The sequence below is a fragment of the Podarcis vaucheri genome, assembly GCF_965113315.1.
Source record: "Podarcis vaucheri genome assembly, chromosome: 8".
In the NCBI taxonomy this organism is placed as follows: Eukaryota; Metazoa; Chordata; class Lepidosauria; order Squamata; family Lacertidae; genus Podarcis; species Podarcis vaucheri.
The window spans coordinates 83,130,867-83,149,000 of record NC_138766.1 but is presented as its reverse complement, the minus strand read 5'-3'; the positions used below and the strand labels follow the sequence as shown (position 1 = coordinate 83,149,000).

General features: G+C 47.9%; 1 protein-coding gene across 2 annotated transcripts in view; it reads left to right on the top strand.

Moving 5' to 3' along the window:
• Nucleotides 1–18,134, top strand: part of ASAP1 (ArfGAP with SH3 domain, ankyrin repeat and PH domain 1) — a 142,469-nt gene that overhangs the window by 12,414 nt on the left and 111,921 nt on the right. The gene's annotated exons all lie outside the window — the stretch shown is intronic.

Here is an 18,134-nt window from a genome sequence, read left to right as displayed (position 1 = left end):
CCGAACGTCCAATGGGGCTTCCACACTTTCTGATTGGCTGCAGGAGCTTCCTGCAGCCAATCGGAAGCTGTGCCTTGGTTTTCAAACGTTTTGGAAGTCGAACAGATTTCCGAAACAGATTCCGTTTGACTTCTGAGGTACCACTGTACATAGGCAGTCAAAATACAGGCAGACTGTTCAGGGGACCTGGGCAGAGGTATCACAGCCACATTTTGATTTGGTTTTTTAACTGCTTGCAAGTAGAAAACCGGTGCTTCAGCAAAAAAACAAAACACCGCCCCGCAAAATTTTCGTCCAGCCCGATTATTCACTATGCAACTTTCCTGCTTACATAACAACACCAGGCCAAATGAGAGAGGGAATTGCCATGTGAAGAACTCCAGGGAAGCATGCCTGGCTGCGCAGTTTATGAGATGCATATCTTCGTTACGTTTCCTCTCAATAATTGAATGGGTCAGCAGGTGCTCTGCTTATCTCTGCCAAAAGACGGTAACCCAATCCGCAGTGGAGCATAGCAAACACATAACTCGGACAGGGCAGCGGCGACGAATAGCAAAGGGATCTACAACCATCAGCCGACCAAGTGATTTATCATGACATACAGAGGTGATGATTAATCCTGCCCCAGGCCGAGTTATCTGGAAGTTATTTATTTGAATACCTGCACTTAACGGCAGAGTAATCAAAAGAGCTAAACATCCGGCACAGTGGCTGAGCGATAGAGCTGTGAATCAGGAGGGCTTCGGCTGTAACCTTTGCCTCCGCCATGAACTTACTCAGCAAGTGGTTCTCTCTCAGCCTCCGTTTCCCCATCTGTAGTATGGGGATAATTACTTTTTTTATTATTATTAAAGATTTTCTTGTTTTACAGAAGTAAGTGTGTTGTCTCTCGTATTTTTTCCATGTAACATTTTTACAAATCTGTTTCATTTGTTGAGACATTAGGGGGAGGGGGGAAAAGGGGTGGAGGGAGGGAAGATGGGTGGGGGTGTGGTCAGGTGGCGATGTTTCTATTATGCTTAATGTATGTAGGGTTTGGTGTCAGTGTTGCTTGTGCTGTTCACTTGTGTTCCTTTGGTGGAGAGAGAGGTTGGGGTTGGCCTAAGGTGTGATTGTTTATTTGTGATTGGCTATGGTGATCTTTGTTGTCGTGTGTGAGTGGGGTGGGTGGGTGTTTTGGATCAGGTTAGCCATATTGATTTGTATGCTGTTGGTGGATTATTGTCATTGTCTCATTGGGCTGTGTATGTGATAAAGGGGAGCCATAGCGGGGTGAAGGCGTCTTCTTCTGTTTGTCCCTGTGTCAGTTTCAGTTTATTGGTTAATTTTTCCAGTAAGCCTGTTTCCCATAATATTTGGTACCATTGGTCCATGCTTACTCCTGACAGGTCTCTCCAGTGTCTGGTTATGGTGTTGATAATTATATTGTGTTGTCGTAGGGATAACATGGAGACAGTGAATGTGAATGTAGTGCGCTGAACATTTTAAAGTGTCCTGTGCAAGGATAGTGCTGCGTACATGTCATATATTTAAAGCACATCGCTCCCAGCCCAAAGAAACCTGGAAACTGTAGTGTACCCTTCACAAAGCTATGATTCCCAGCACCCAAACCAATTACAGTTACCAGACTTCTTTGGAGAGATGTGCTTTAAATATATAGTGTTTACTCAGTCATTATAGGTCTGTATGTGTGTTTGTGTACACACATAAACACACACACACATGTATACATACACACACTACATTTACAAGCATATATAAATGTGATCTATTTCTATATTTACATTACAGTGGTACCTCCAGTTAAGTACTTAATTCGTCCTGGAGGTCTGTTCTTAAACTGAAACTGTTCTTAACCTGAAGCACCACTTTAGCTAATGGGGCTTCCCGCTGCCGCCGCGCGATTTCTGTTCTCAACCTGAAGCAAAGTTCTTAACCCGAGGTAATATTTCTGGGTTAGCGGAGTCTGTAACCTGAAGCGTATGTAACCCGAGGTACCACTGTATTTATATTCCGACCTATAGCAAAAGTTTTCTGGGTTATGCTCACATATCGGGTTGCAATGTAAATAAATCAAAGCAACAACAACAAAAAGTACAGCGATACTGAGCGTTGCGAGATCCCAGGGGCTCACCCGGGATTTGTGTTTCCTTTTGGAAATCACACACAGCATCCACACCCCTTTGCCATCTGGCACAGAGCCACCTCTCCTTTGTTTTCTTAATGGCTCATGACGCCAGGCCAATACTTCTCAAGAAACTTCCCTGCAGCTCCAACCGAGGAGGAACTGGCAACTAAAATTGATGGAGTACGCAGAAATGGCAAATAAGAAACCTAGAAGAGAGACTTTTTAAATACAGAATGGGGAGAATTTGTGGACCACTTGAAGAATTACTGTGAACAACTTAAATCATTAGCAGGATTGACATGAAAATGTGTAGTAAGAATAAATTAAGAGAATACAAAAGGGGAATTAGTAAACGGGGGAAATGCAATGGTAAAAGATAAGTAACCACAGAAAGGGGGGAGGGGGGTGATTGAAGACTGGGCACTTTATATTGACTGTGCAAACTTTTTCTTTCTAAAAATATTTGTAAACTGGGAAAATGAAAAATTACACACACACACACTATATGGAAACTTACCTGGCTTATATTTTAACATGGCTTTTTTTTAACACTAGCTGTGTTAAAGGGTCTGACACCCACAAACTTATAACAATATATTAAGCAGCTATAGTGGTACCTCAGGTTACAGACGCTTCAGGATACAGACTCCGCTAACCCAGAAATAGTAACTCGGGTTAAGAACTTTGCTTCAGGATGAGAACAGAAATTGCAGCGCGGCAGCAGCGGGTGGCCCCATTAGCTAAAGTGGTACCTCAGGTTAAGAACAGTTTCAGGTTAAGAATAGACCTCCAGAACGAATTAAGTTCTTAACCCAAGGTACTGTAAAGGTAAAGGGACCCCTGAACATTAAGTCCAGTCGTGACCGACTCTGGGGTTGTGGCGCTCATCTCGCTCTATAGGCCAAGGGAGACGCCGTACAGCTTCCAGGTCATGTGACCAGCATGACTAAGCCGCTTCTGGCGAACCAGAGCAGCTCACGGAAACGCCGTTTGCCTTCCTGCTGGAGCGGTGCCTATTTGTCTACTTGCACTTTGACGTGCTTTTGAACTGCTAGGTTGGCAGGAGCAGGGACCGAGCAACGGGAGCTCACACCGTTGCTGGGATTCGAACCACCGACCTTCTGATCGGCAAGTCCTAGGCTCTGTGGTTTAACCCATAGCGCCGTATTACAAAAACTCCTGCAGGTCTCCACCACCTTCACCTGACAATGAAACACAGCCCAAACCAGCAGCCCTTGGAACTTCCTACTGCTCAGAGGAACTGGGAAGCATGAGAGAATGCATTATATATAATGCATGTTGTATATAATAAAACGTATTTTATTACAAGTATCGGATCCCTTGACAAGTTAATATAAACACATTATATATTAATATGGCAGTTAATGTAGATCAGCTGAGAACAGGGTTGCCAACTTTTCCATCAGCCTCTTTAGCCGTGCATTTGAGATGCAGGAATGAGCATGTGGGACTATCGTTTCCTGCTAATAACTGTTGCAGATCAAGCCATGGTGTGCAGCTACAGAGGCCAGCTGAAATGTTTCCAGCCCCTAATTGAAAATAGACAGTCACAATTCCAAATACAGCAGAATATTATTATTATTATTTCTATCCTTATTATTTTGCCACAATTTATTTTGACAAGCTGGAACATGTGCAGAGGAGGGCAACCATGATGATCAAGGGTCTGGGAACCAAGCCTTATGAGGAATGGTTGAAGGAGCTGGGTATGTTTGGCCTGGAAAAGAGGAGACTGAGAGGAGACTGGAAGAAGGAACAAACTTGTTTTCTCCTGCTCTGGAGGGTAGGACTCGAACCCATGACTTCAAGTTGCAAGAAAGGAGATTCTGACTAAACTTTCTGACAGTGAGAGCTGTTCAACAGTGGAATGGACTCCCTTGGGAGGTTGTGGATTCTCCTTCCTTGGAGGTTTTTAAGCAGAGGATGAATCTGTCATGGGTGTTTTAGCTGAGATTCCTGCATTGAAGCGGTTTAGACTAGATGACCCTCAGCGCCCCTTCCAACTCTACAGTTCTATGATTCTAAGGCAGCTTCCCAGGTTTCCATGTAATGGAAGCTAGTGTCCAATGACATTAGGGGAGGCAATGTTCTCCTTTTCTGCCCTAATAAAATGGTTGTTGTTGTTGTTGTTTAGTCATTTAGTCGTGTCCAACTCTTCATGACCCCATGGACCAGAGCACGCCAGGCACTCCTGTCTTCCACTGCCTCCAGCAGTTTGGTCAAACTCATGCTGGTAGCTTCGAGAGCACTGTCCAACCATCTCATCCTCTGTCGTCCCCTTCTCCTTGTGCCCTCCATCTTTCCCAACATCAGGGTCTTTTCCAGGGAGTCTTCTCTTCTCATGAGGTGGCCAAAGTATTGGAGCCTCAGCTTCCGGATCTGTCCTTCCAGTGAGCACTCCGGGCTGATTTCCTTAAGAATGGATAGGTTTGATCTTCTTGCTGTCCATGGGACTCTCAAGAGTCTCCTCCAGCACCATAATTCAAAAGCACCAATTCTTCGGCGATCAGCCTTCTTTATGGTCCAGCTCTCACTTCCATCCATCACTACTGGGAAAACCATAGCTTTAACTAGAGGGACCTTTGTTGGCAAGGTGATGTCTCTGCTTGGTTAACCAACCGAAATGTTCTCAGTAAAGATAGCCAGTTAACAAACTGGCTCCCATGTTCTGCAGCAGCTAACACTTCTGACAGTTTTCCAGTGGTGAACCCACAGGCAGTGCAAACTACAGTAATCTAGGATGGATGTGAACCGTGGCCAATAATTATGGGATTGTAAATATTTATATATTGGCCAGACATAAAATTTCTGATTCAATTTCTCTGCAAGGCATGACCATAAAGTATAGCAAATTTGGGACTTACAGCCAGGGATGATTGTATGTTTCTTTCTTTGCATCCAGCAGGACCTGTCAAGATGAGCAAGCAGGAAGGGGACCAAAGTTCCTTTCCCAAATTGCATGAGACACGTGTCCTCCTTCTCTCTGTTATGCTTGTGTCAAGTAATTATTGCCAAAAGAGGAGATAACGTAATGAGGGGGGGAATAGATGTGACGCCGGAAAACTTCATATACTGCTTTGACTCAAGAAATGGGATCATCATTTTAATCTGCATTGCGGGGTCCAAAACTGTTGTACATACTCCAAGGCAGTGCCCATTAGTGTCAGTTGCTTGGGATTTGTACAACCTGATCATTCCTGTCTCAGCAGCGCACATCAGAAAATCAATGATGATGATGATGACGATGATGATATAATTTTATTATTTATACACCACCCATCTGGCTGGGTTTTCCCAACCACTCTGGGTGGCTCCCAACAGAATATTAAAAGCACGATAAAACATCAAGCATTAAAAACTTCCCTTTTGACCATTATAGGTGGAGACAGGGATAGGGAAGAAATTTGATTCCGTTCACATTTAAGTGCAAATTTACCAAATTCATCCTTCCCAGAACAATATGAGAACTGAAACTCCACCACATCCTTCAAAGTCTGCATTTCCCCCCAATTTTGCAATGTGGTTCTCCAGCCAAGTAACGTGTATGCATAGATTTGTGCATTAAAATGCATGTGCGAGTGAAAATCGCTTTGCAGAAAAATGTGTATATCTGACAAAATTGCACACAAGCCTGAGGATAAACATGACACACACAAAGTCCTAAACTGATTTGGAAATGTGGAAAACTGAATTAATAATAATAATAATAATAATAATAATAATAATAATAATAATAATAATAATAATGTATTTATACCCCACCCATCTGGCTGGGTTTCCCCAGCCACTCTGGGCGGCTTCCAACCGAATATTAAAAACAATACAGCATCAGACATTAAAAACTTCCCTAAACAGAGCTACCTTCAGTTGTCTTTTAAAAGTAAAATAGTTGTTTATTGCCTTGACATCTGCTTGGAGGATGTTTCACAGGGCAGGCGCCACTACCGAGAAGGCCCTCTACCTGCTTCCCTGTAACCTCACTTCTTGCAACAAGGGAACCGCCAGAAGGCCCTCAGCGCTGGACCTCAGTGTCCGGGCTGGATGATGGGGGTGGAGACGCTTCTTCAGGTATACAGGACTGAGGCCGTTTAGCGCTTTAAATTTAAGGATGGGAAAATGAGAAAATGGGAGAAGTTCTCCCATTCCTAACTGGAGATGCCAAAGATTGAACCCCTAAGTTGCACCTCCCCTTCCCCCTCTCCCATTCATCTCTGGGGACCATATTACATTTTTTTACCACTTGCCCCACCACTCAGAGCACCAGATGCTAGCCGCAAATTGCATCTCCATAATTGATATTTTCTTTTCATCTCTGAAAATTCCCCACTCCTATGCTCCGACATCTTCAGAGTACAAAATGATGTTTCCACACACACACACGACATTTGTTGAAAACAGCAGTGTGCAAACCAGCCGCACTCCAACCTTTACAGACAGAATTGTTTGCTTACATAGAAAGCAGTACTGTAATTACTCGGGGCTTGCATTATATATCAAGGTCAAAACTCTGTGATTCAAGCCATTGTTTAGGGACAAAAGGGAGTTGTTTTTCTGGCACAGCGGCAGACAGTACTGTAGCAACAAAGTTAACATGGACCCGATACCGTTTTTTTCTTTCTTGGCTAACTCCAGTTCAGCGTTGCCAAGAAAGCAGGCTGCTCAGTATTAGGAGAGGACAGTAACGAAAGCATTTCCTCTATCGCCGATGCTCAGGCTCCGAGGGCCTTTGCTTACGTGGCCAAAAGCCCACTTTCTGCACACAAGAGCAAGTTTGGGGGGACCCTGGGATTTGCAGAAGTACAACTGTTTTAAAGGAAAGGGAAACTGAGAGCAGAGGACCCCCAACAACAGCTGAATGAGGAGTTGGTAAACAGCTGCCCTGGACACAGATTTGACCTGTGCCTCCATGGACAGCTGTGAGTCCAAAATGACTCCCAGGCTGCGCACCTGGTCCTTCAGGGGCACAGTTACCCCATTCAGGACCAGGGAATCCTCCACATCTGCCTGCCTCCTGTCCCCCAAAAACAGTACTTCTGTCTTGTCAGGATTCAACCTCAATCTGTTAGCCGCCATCCATCCTCCAACCACCTCCAGACACTCACACAGGACCTTCACCACCTTCACTGGTTCTGATTTAAAAGAGAGGTAGAGCTGGGTATCATCTGCATACTGATGAACACCCAGCCCAAACCCCCTGATGATCTCTCCCAGCAGCTGCATGTAGATGTTAAAAAGCATGGGGGAGAGGACAGAACCCTGAGGCACCCCACAAGTGAGAGCCCAGTGGTCTGAACACTCATTCCCCCCCCCACCACTTTCTGAACACGGCCCAGGAGGAAGGAGCGGAACCACTGTATAACAGTGCCCCCAGCTCCCAGCCCCTCAAGACGGTCCAGAAGGATGTTATGGCCGATGGTATCAAACACCACTGAGAGATCCAGCAGAACAAGGAAACAGCTCTCACCTTTGTCCCTAGCTTCAATGAAACAGTAATTCAGATTCAATGAAACAGTAATGAGCAACATCTAAACAGGGACTGGGAATTTGTGGCCCTCCAAATGCTGATAGACTACAATTCCCATCATTCTCAGCATTTGGCCACGATGGCTGGGGCTGATGGGATTTGGAGTCTTAACAACATCAGGATTGGGCATAGACTCCTTACCCCATACGGTGGTACCTCGGGTTACAGATGCTTCTGCTTACAGACGCTTCAGGTTACAGACTCTGCTAACCCAGGAATAGTACCTCGGGTTGAGAACTTTGCTTCAGGATGAGAACAGAAGTCACGTGGCGGCAGCAGCGGGAGGCCCCATTAGCTAAAGTGGTACCTCAGCTAAAGAACAGCTTCAGGTTAAGAACGGACCTCCAGAAAGAATTAAGTTCTTAACCCGAGGTACCACTGTATCTGAGAAAGTTCATACAATCTCTGCAAATGAACACAACAGTTAATAACACAGCTGGCCCCCTCTAGACACCCTTTTTATTGTTTATTTGTGATTTTAAATGTTTGACATTTTACTATGCTTTTATATGTGCTGTAAGGCATATGGGTGCTGAAACCCAGCCAAATGTGTGGGGTATAAATAATAAAATTATTATTGTTATTATTACTACTACTACTACTACTACTCACAAGTTAGCTCAGTTGGTTAGAGCATGGTGCTGATAACGCCAAGGTTGCAAGTTGTTCAGATGTTCTGGTGTGTATGTGTGTGTCTTGCTCCCATGCTACAGTGCAAGGATGCCCCAAGGTTACTAAGTTTCTTCTCCAATAACACCTGGAAGGCAAGAGATTGCTGATCCCTGAAGAAGAAGACGAGTTTGGACTTGATATCTCGCCTTTCACTCTCCTTAAGGAGTCTCAACGCGGCCAACAATCTCCTTTCCCTTCCTCCACCACAACAAACACTCTGTGAGCTGCGTGGGGCTGAGAGACTTCAGAGAAGTGTGAGTAGCCCAAGGTCACCCAGCAGCTGCATGTGGAGGAGCGGGGAAGCGAACCCGGTTCACCAGATTACGAGTCCACTGCTCTTAACCACTACACCACACTGGCTCCCTAATGCAGCAGCACCAGAAAAGCATCACAGAAGAACTAATAAGGCAGAATAATGTTTGGACGACCCCAGTATAAATCCACCAAACACACAACACACTGCACAACACAGCCACCAAAAACCACCAGTCTAAAGGGGTCCCTGAATATTCCACACAGACGTTTGGTCATTGCAGCTAAATGAAGAGGAATAAAACACTCGAATAAGGCCTTGGACCAGATGTCCAGGCAGCTACAGATTATGAAGATGTCAAAGAATAGGCGATTGATGCAACCAGTTCTACTAAGATAGCAGTCTCTGAACTCATTGTAACCTCTGATTTGCTCACAGGCTCAAGGGGTGAATCAGAGGACAAGGTAATCAAAAAAAGAGTCGGCGACTTGACAGTCCTACTGTAAGGGGAAGAAAGAATTTGCCTGTCTGAAGTTTGAGGGATGGTGTGCAGAAATCTTCATAAAATATCCCTTTGGCATCACTCAGTGTTATGTACTGAGTTGAATAGGATTCAAACTGCAGCAGTCTGATTGGTCCTAGAACAATAGGATTCAGAATGCAGCAGTCTGATTGGTCCAAGAACAATGCAGCAGTATGATTGGTTGGCAGGAACCACCCAATCCTGCTCCAGATAGAAGTGAATCCACAACCTGATTGGCTTACAGTAGAATTCCGGAATTAGCCAATCATGTGCAGCCCATTGTGTAAATAGTGTATATAAAGCAGATACTGTGAGGGGACTTTCATTCATTCCTCCTCACCACTATGAGCTGAATAAAGAGCATGAAATCACTTTGCGACTCCGAGTATATTTCACTGGCGACGAAGGTGGGATCCCGCTGAGCTGACTGCCACACACAGCACCGCAGCACCGCCACCTGCCGCACCGCTGCCTCGCACCGTGTATCCAGGCTTCAGCTCCGGGACACAAGGAACTCAGAATGGCAGCCAACAGCAGCTTCTCGCCATTCAACCCAGCATCTGGAGACTGGGAAGCGTACGCCTCCCGTTTCACCTTCCTCCTAGAAGCCAAAGGGGTCACCGACGAAGAAGACGCCAAGAAGAGGGCGATATTCTTCAGCGTCTGCGGAGAGGAGACGTTTGAAATCGCCCGGGCTCTCCTTGCGCCTGAAGACGTCGCTACTGTTCCATACAAAACAATAATGGAACAGCTGAAGGGGCACTTTTCGCCGCAGCCCTCAGTGGTGGCTCGTCGAAATGCCTTCTACGCAAAGCGACAAGCCCCTGGGGAAACCATAACTGGGTTTGTGACCTCTCTCCGCCAAGCCGTCCGGTTCTGCAACTTCTCAGAGCTGGAGAACATGCTTCGTGACCGCCTCGTCGGTGGCCTGAAGGATGAGAAGCTGCAACGACGCCTCTACGCTAAGAAGGACCTAACGTTCCAGGTCGCTCTGGAGGAGGCCCTGGCAACGGAAGCTGCCGAGAGGTCGACGCAAGAGGCACGGCCGAGCCTGCCATCCCAACCGAGGGTCCACCATGAAGACCTCACCGACGACTCAGGATCCGACAGGGAGGAGGTGCACCGAGTACAGCAGCGCACTCAAGCAGCGCACAGACCACAGCTGCCTCGACGAGAAGGAGGAAACTGCGCAAGCTGCGGGGAGAGTCACGAGAGGAGGACCTGCCGTTTCCGCAACGCAGAGTGCAGGCAGTGCAGAAAATCGGGACACATCGCCCGGGTGTGTCGGGCTCGGCCCACCCGACACCAGGCATCAGATGACCAACCCAAGAGCCCCAGGTCCCGGGGCCCAACGCACCAAGGCAACTCGACGGAGCTCACAGACTGCCAGGTATACCAGTTGCCCCACCCCAACGTAGAGAAAATTTATGTAGAGGTACAGATAGAGGGGGCCCCATGCCGCATGGAGCTTGACACGGGTTCAACTCTATCCATAATCTCGGCAAAGACCTTAAGGAAACTGTGTCCTACTGGGGGTCCCAAACTCAGGCCGGCCCCATTCACCCTCCGGGACTTCCAGAAACGTAAGGTCCCCACAATGGGGGTGGGGAGCTTCAGGGTGCAATACCGAGGGCGGACGCGGCAACTAGACTTGCTTGTGGTCAAGGGCCCCTACATTAGCTTACTGGGATTGGCATGGTTTGGACCACTGGGGCTAGCTGTCACCGGGGTGAACCACACTAGCTTACAAGTGGACGTGGACGCCATATGCAAGGAATTTCCAGGGGTTTTCGACGGGAAATTGGGACAGTATACGGGCCCCCCCATTGCGCTACAGCTTGACCCCGCAGTACGACCGGTCAGGCTCAAGGCCCGCCGGGTCCCGTTCGCCTTGAAACCCCGTATAGATGAGGAATTGGACCGACTCGTGGAGCAAGGAGTGCTGGAGCCGGTGCCTAATGCCCCCTGGGAAACTCCAATCGTCACACCCGTCAAGCCTAATGGTTCGGTCCGCATCTGCGCAGACTACAAATGTACCATAAACAAGGCCCTCACGGCCCACGCATACCCAGTGCCAGTGGTCAGCCATGTCCTTGCCACCCTGGCTGGGTCGAAAATTTTTGGCAAGCTGGACTTGGCCCAAGCATATCAACAGCTGCCAGTAGATGAGGCCACAGCAGAGGCACAGACGATTGTGACACACAGAGGAGCGTTCAGGGTAAAGCGGCTGCAATTCGGGGTCAGCGTGGCACCAGGCATATTCCAGAATTTAATGGACTCTCTCCTCAAAGGGATTCCTGGTGTCACCCCCTTCTTCGATGATGTGTTGATTGCCGGGCCCACACCAGAGGAGTTTGAGGACCGCCTCCGCACCGTTCTGCACCGTTTCCAGACGGCGGGTCTCAAGGTGAAGCGGGAAAAATGTCTACTAGGAGTGCCTCAGGTGGACTTTCTGGGATTTATGGTGGACGCAGAAGGGGTCCACCCGACTGGGGACAAGGTACGGGCCATTTGTGATGCCCCAGCGCCCAAGAGCAAGACTGAACTTCAGGCCTTCTTGGGACTATTGAACTTTTACCATTCCTTCCTTCCCCACAAGGCGGCGGTAGCGGAGCCCCTACACAGACTCCTGGACAAGCGGGCCCCTTGGGTGTGGGGCCAGCGCCAGGAGGCCGCATTCCAGGCAGTCAAGGACTTGCTTGTCTCAAACTCTGTCTTGGCACACTTCGACGAGAGGCTGCCGGTGGTGCTAGCATGCGACGCCTCACCCTATGGCATTGGCGCTGTCCTGGGGCACCAACTCTCGGATGGAAGAGAGGTACCGGTGGCGTACTTTTCCCAGACACTCAATGCAACCGAGCGGAACTACTCGCAAATTGACAAGGAGGGTCTGGCAATCGTGAAGGGAGTAAAAAAATTCCATGATTTCTTGTATGGGCGGCCCTTCACCGTGGTGACTGACCACAAGCCGTTGCTTGGCTTGTTTGCCCCCGAAAAGCAGACCCCCCAAGTGCTGTCTCCTCGGGTCCTCAGGTGGTCAATTTTCCTTGCCAGCTACCAGTATGCACTGATTCACCGACCTGGGAAGGCGATGGGCCATGCGGACGCCCTCAGCAGGCTACCACTGCCGGAAACAGGCCCCGACCCAGCACCTGCACAAGAGGTTATGAGCCTGGAGCTGCTTCCCGACCGCCCCATTCAAGCAGAAGAAGTTGCACACCATTCCAAGAAAGATAGGGTCATCTCCCGGGTCCTGGACTGGGTGTGGAGGGGATGGCCCAGCAGCAGCCCCGGGCCAGAATTCGCTGGCTACACAACCCGCAAACATGAACTGTCGGCGCACAAGGGGTGCCTGTTATGGGGAAGCAGAGTCGTTGTTCCCCAGCCCCTCCGCAAAAGGGTCCTCACAGCCCTACACGAGACACATCCAGGGGTAGTAAGAATGAAGGCCCTTGCCAGGAGTTATGTGTGGTGGCCGGGGATTGATGGAGAGATAGAGGCCTGGGTCAAACACTGCCAGCCCTGCCAAGAATCCCGCCCAGATCCCCCAAGGGCCCCAGTCCAGTCCTGGGAGTCCGCCCGAGCACCATGGTCACGCCTGCATGTGGATTTCGCTGGCCCCTTTCAGGGGAAAACATTCTTCATAGTGGTGGACTCCTACACCAAATGGCTGGAAGTCGCACTGGTACCGTCCACTTCCACGTCCGCAGCCATCCGGGTACTACGCAGGCTGTTTGCAACCCACGGGCTCCCTGACACTCTCGTCTCAGACAACGGGACTGCATTTACGTCAGGAGAATTCCAAACCTTCACAGCACAGAACGCCATCCGCCACATCCGTTCGGCACCGTTCCACCCTGCCACCAATGGCCAAGCAGAACGCATGGTGCGGACCACCAAGGACACCCTGCGCCGCATGACGCAAGGGGACTGGGAGTACCGCCTTGCCACATTCCTTCTAGCACAGCACAGCACCCCCAGCTCAACGACTGGCCGGAGCCCCGCTGAACTACTAATGGGTCGGCGCCTTGCAATCAGATTGGACCGCCTTCACCCCGATAGAGCTCAGGATGAGGTAGTGGTGGGGGAAGGCAGGAACCCCCGGACCTTTGAGGCCCAGGACCCAGTGTACGCAAAGAATTTTGGGGCAGGCCCAGCATGGGTACCCGCCACAGTCACCAGGGTCACTGGCCCAGTGTCGTACGAGGTGCTAACGGATGGGGGGCAATGCTGGCGCCGCCACTGCGACCAGATACGGTGACGATTCCCGGGAGAAATCCAGGAGGAGAACATGTCAGAGGATTCCCAAGGGAACAGCGGGGCAGTGAGGCCCATAGAGCAGGAGGGGCCAGCAGGAGAGGCAGAATCAGTAAATACAGAGAGGACCCGTGAGGCCAAAAGGACACCAGAACCAGAACCACGACTGAGCGAGCCGGTTGCGCCAGACCAAACAACCCCATCACAGCCAGCATCCTTGGAACACAAGCCAGAACCTGGAGCCCGGACCAGGGAACACCCCAGGCCGCAACGCACACGTAGGCCGCCGGCATACCTTGAGGACTATGAATGCGACCTCCCGGGCAGGACTGGAACTTAGAGGGGAGGGGTGTTATGTACTGAGTTGAATAGGATTCAAACTGCAGCAGTCTGATTGGTCCTAGAACAATAGGATCCAAATTGCAGCAGTCTGATTAGTCCTAGAACAATAGGATTCAGAATGCAGCAGTCTGATTGGTCCAAGAACAATGCAGCAGTATGATTGGTTGGCAGGAACCACCCAATCCTGCTCCAGATAGAAGTGAATCCACAACCTGATTGGCTTACAGTAGAATTCCGGAATTAGCCAATCATGTGCAGCCCATTGTGTAAATAGTGTATATAAAGCAGATACTGTGAGGGGACTTTCATTCATTCCTCCTCACCACTATGAGCTGAATAAAGAGCATGAAATCACTTTGCGACTCCGAGTATATTTCACTCAGATTCCTTCCGGTGAAGATTTCCCGTTCTGAAGGAAGGAAAAACTGAGAACAGAGGATCCCCAACAACAGCTGAATGAGGAGTGGGGCTGTTTATAATGGTTTGAAAGGCAGCTAGATTGTTTGCACCGTCCTCAATTCAGATTGAGGTTGGTTTGGAGGAAAACGCAGCAGTCTGATTGGTCCTAGAACAATAGGATTCAGAATGCAGCAGTCTGATTGGTCCACAGGAGCCACCCAATCCAACTCCAGGTGGAAGTGAATCCGCAACCTGATTGGCCTACAGGAGAATCCCGGAATTAGCCAATCACGTGGGGCCCATTGTGTAAATAATGTATATAAAGCAGACATTTCGAGGGAACTTCCATTCCTCCTCACTACTATGAGCTGAATAAAGAGCATGAAAGCCACACTCGACTCCGAGTATATTTCAGAAAATTTAATAAAAATGATATATATATAGACCATCCAAGGACAAGACTAGAACATGATGGGCGAGGCTACCAATAGCTGTTACATTGCTTCTACTATCAGAGCAATCTGTTGGCCAGCATAAGCAGCAGCCAGGGCTGATGGGTTCTGTAGTCCAGCAACATCTGGAGGGCCTCACATTTCCCCAACCCTGCTACAAATGGGTGATTCATCTAGAAGTAAGAGCTCCAGGATAACAGCATCCGAGTTTTGATTGCGTAACTGAGCACTTAAATAATGCGCCCTATATTTTGAGAATAAAGCTGCAAGCCAATTAAAAGCTTCTGAACTGACGGAACGCCTTGCCTGACAGCCAATTAATTGCTTACTCATCCAATTAAAATAATTATAAGAACGGCATCGATGCAGAGGATGTCTAGAGATTAGCGGATGAAGATAATGGTTTTCTCCTTTATCGGCAGAACGCAGAGAAGGCATCTGTTCGGTGGAACACCTGAGATCCATTGCCTGAACAAAGAGATGTCAGTGGATTGCTTTTAATAACAGTAATAATTCCTTTAGCACTGAACACCCTTTCCCCAGGGATTTCATTAAAACTGTGTTTTAAAATCCACATTTTACAATCTATGATGAATAGATTTAACCAACTAAGTCTTTTAGTGCTGAATTAAAGTGAAAGTCTCCACCCTTTCCCTTGAAACATACAATTATGATAATCAACGAAGATGCAGAAATATGTTCAAGTATCCTATTAGCACTGTAACCTTTCTGCAAAGAACTCAGCATGGGAGAACTTGACTTATCCCTTTTTATTACAACCCTGTAAAGCAAAGATTAGGAGTCTGAGGCTCTCTGTGTTCTCACAGTTGGTTCCTGATGTGCTGCAAACCAGAGGTTTGTCATTACAACTGAACCAGAAAACTGCTGGGCTTGATTGAAAGCCAGCCGCAAATATAGTTTGGAAGACTAGAGCAAACCATAGTTTCCAGTTCAGATGTACCATCAAACCCAGAAGTAGCGAATTCATCAGATCATGCCAGGAGAGAGTAGAACTTATTGAGTATAGGGATGACATGAGCACAGGACTCGTTCTCGTTGTGCCAAATTATGGTCTCACATTATCAACTCTGTGGCTACCACTGCTTCCAAACTATCATCTGTAAACCCACTTCAAAACATAATTCCAGTTTCAGGATTGGGAAACAAAACACTGACGCCAGAACTGGCAAACTGTGGTTTGCTGGGCCTCAGTCATCTATGTTTCAGGAACTTTCAGGTTAGACTACTGCAATGTACTCAACTGATCTTGGGACTGATTTTGAAGACCATCTGAAAGCTTTAATTAGTGGCACAATGCAGCTGCCAGACTTTTGACTGGAGCCAGACGATCAGATAACATTACAGTGATTTTGTTTCCACTTTGCCAACCACTAAATTGTTTCTGGGCTTTGTTCAAGGTATTAGTTTTGGCCTCTAAATCCATAAACAGCCTGGGACAAGAGTATCTCAAGAATTGTCTTCCTTCAAAGGAGCTTTCTCTGGCAACTTTGTTTATCATTTGAGGTCCTGCATCAGGTCCCTTCAACTTTCAGAAAGATGGTGTGTCCTCAGGGCCTTTTTAGTCATGGCACCCATGCTGCGTAATAGTCTGCCAAAGGAGGCCTCCTGCTCACTACTCACTTTGGACAGGCTGCAAAGACTGTTGCATTTTTAAGGCTCCTTTTGTTGCTTCCAGAGGCACCAATCCTACACACCTTTTCCTGGGACTATTCTCCATTGAACACATTGGGACTTACTTTTGAGTAAACACACATGCGACACTTTTACATTTGTCATTGGTTTTATGGGTATCTGATTTTTAGTATTCTGCATTGACTTGTTTTTTCATTTTAAAGCACTTTAAAGAAAGGTAGAGTATAAATTTGTCAGACAGAGGCAGTAAATACTGCTGCAATTGTATCTGGGGTTGGACAGTGTTCTCGAAGCTACCAGCATGAGTTTGACCAAACTGCGGGAGGCAGTGGAAGACAGGAGTGCCTGGCGTGCTCTGGTCCATGGGGTCACGAAGAGTCGGACACGACTAAACAACTAAACAACAACAACCTGGGAGCATGGTCACTCAGTAGGAACCACTGAACTCAGTAGGACTAAGTCTTCATTGAACTCAGTAAGGCACGCAAAAGATTACACTGTACATCAGACATGGCCAAACTTGGCCCTCCAGCTGTTTGGGGACTACAACTCCCATCATCCCTAGCTAACAGGACCAGTGGTCAGGGATGATGGGAATTGTAGTCCCAAAACAGCTGGAGGGCCATGTTTGGCCATGCCTGCTGTACATAAATGTGATTAGAAAAAAACAAAGGGGAAAAGGGAAATGACACACTTGAGAGGGGACAGAGGGCGAGAGGAATGAGAAAACCTTCCGTGTGGTCCTGCTGAGTCTTTAAAACAAGGATGGAGAACCTGAGGCCCTCCAGATATTTGTTGGACTCCAACTCCCATCATCCCTGACATTGGCCATGTCAGCTTTGGCTGATGGGAGTTGTAGTTCAACAAACACCTGGAAGCCCACAAAGATTATCCACCGCTGCTCTGCAACATCATGGCTTCTTTTAGAAATCCTGAGTTTCCTTTACAGAATTACAGTTCGCGGGGAGTCAGAATGATTGTCCAGCTGGGCAGTCTCTAGGAGCTAAAAGCTGTGTGTACACATTTACAGCATAAAACTCAGCCAGGTTGTTCTTTCTCTCTGCTGAGAGTCATAGAATCGTAGAGTTGGAAGAGACCCCGAGGATCATCTGGTCCAACTCCCTGCAAGGCAGGAACCTTTTGCCCAACGTTTCCAAGCGCAATTCAAAGTGTTGGTGCTGACCTTTAAAGCCCTAAAAGGCCTCAGCCCAGTATACCTGAAGGAGCATCTCCACCCACATTGTCCAGCCCGGACACTGAGGTCCAGCGCCAAGGGCCTTCTGGTGGTTCCCTCACTGCGAGAAGCCAAGTTACAGGGAACCAGGCAGAGGGCCTTCTCGGTAGTGGCGCCCGCCCTGTGGAACACCCTCCCACCAGAAGTCAAAGAGAAGAACAACTACCAGACTTTTAGAAGACATCTGAAGGCAGCCCTCTTTAGGGAAGCTTTTTATATTTAACAGACCACTGTATTTTAATACTTTGTTGGAAGCTGCCCAGGGTGGCTGGGGAAACCCAGCCAGATGGGCGGGGTATAAAAAATAAATTATTATTATTATTATTATTATTATTATTATTACGTGGGGCTTGAACCCATGACTTTGAGATTGAAAGGCGCACGCACTACCAACCGAGCTATCCCTCAGGGGTCGAAGGTGCTTTGACAGTGGAAGCATCGAAACACAGCATTTCATCACAAACGCCAAGGTAGATACAGGATAGCTATGGATTGTGGCCAATGTCCTGGGTACCCTGTTTCCCAAATCAGTGGTGGGAGCACACTAGATGCACATTAAACAGGAGTGTGTACACAGCTTCAGTCTGTAGTAATTCCCCAACCCGCTCGCTTCAGGGCATCATTTTTCTTCATACATTCATACATTCTTAAGTGTGAAGCGGTCATAATTTAAGCG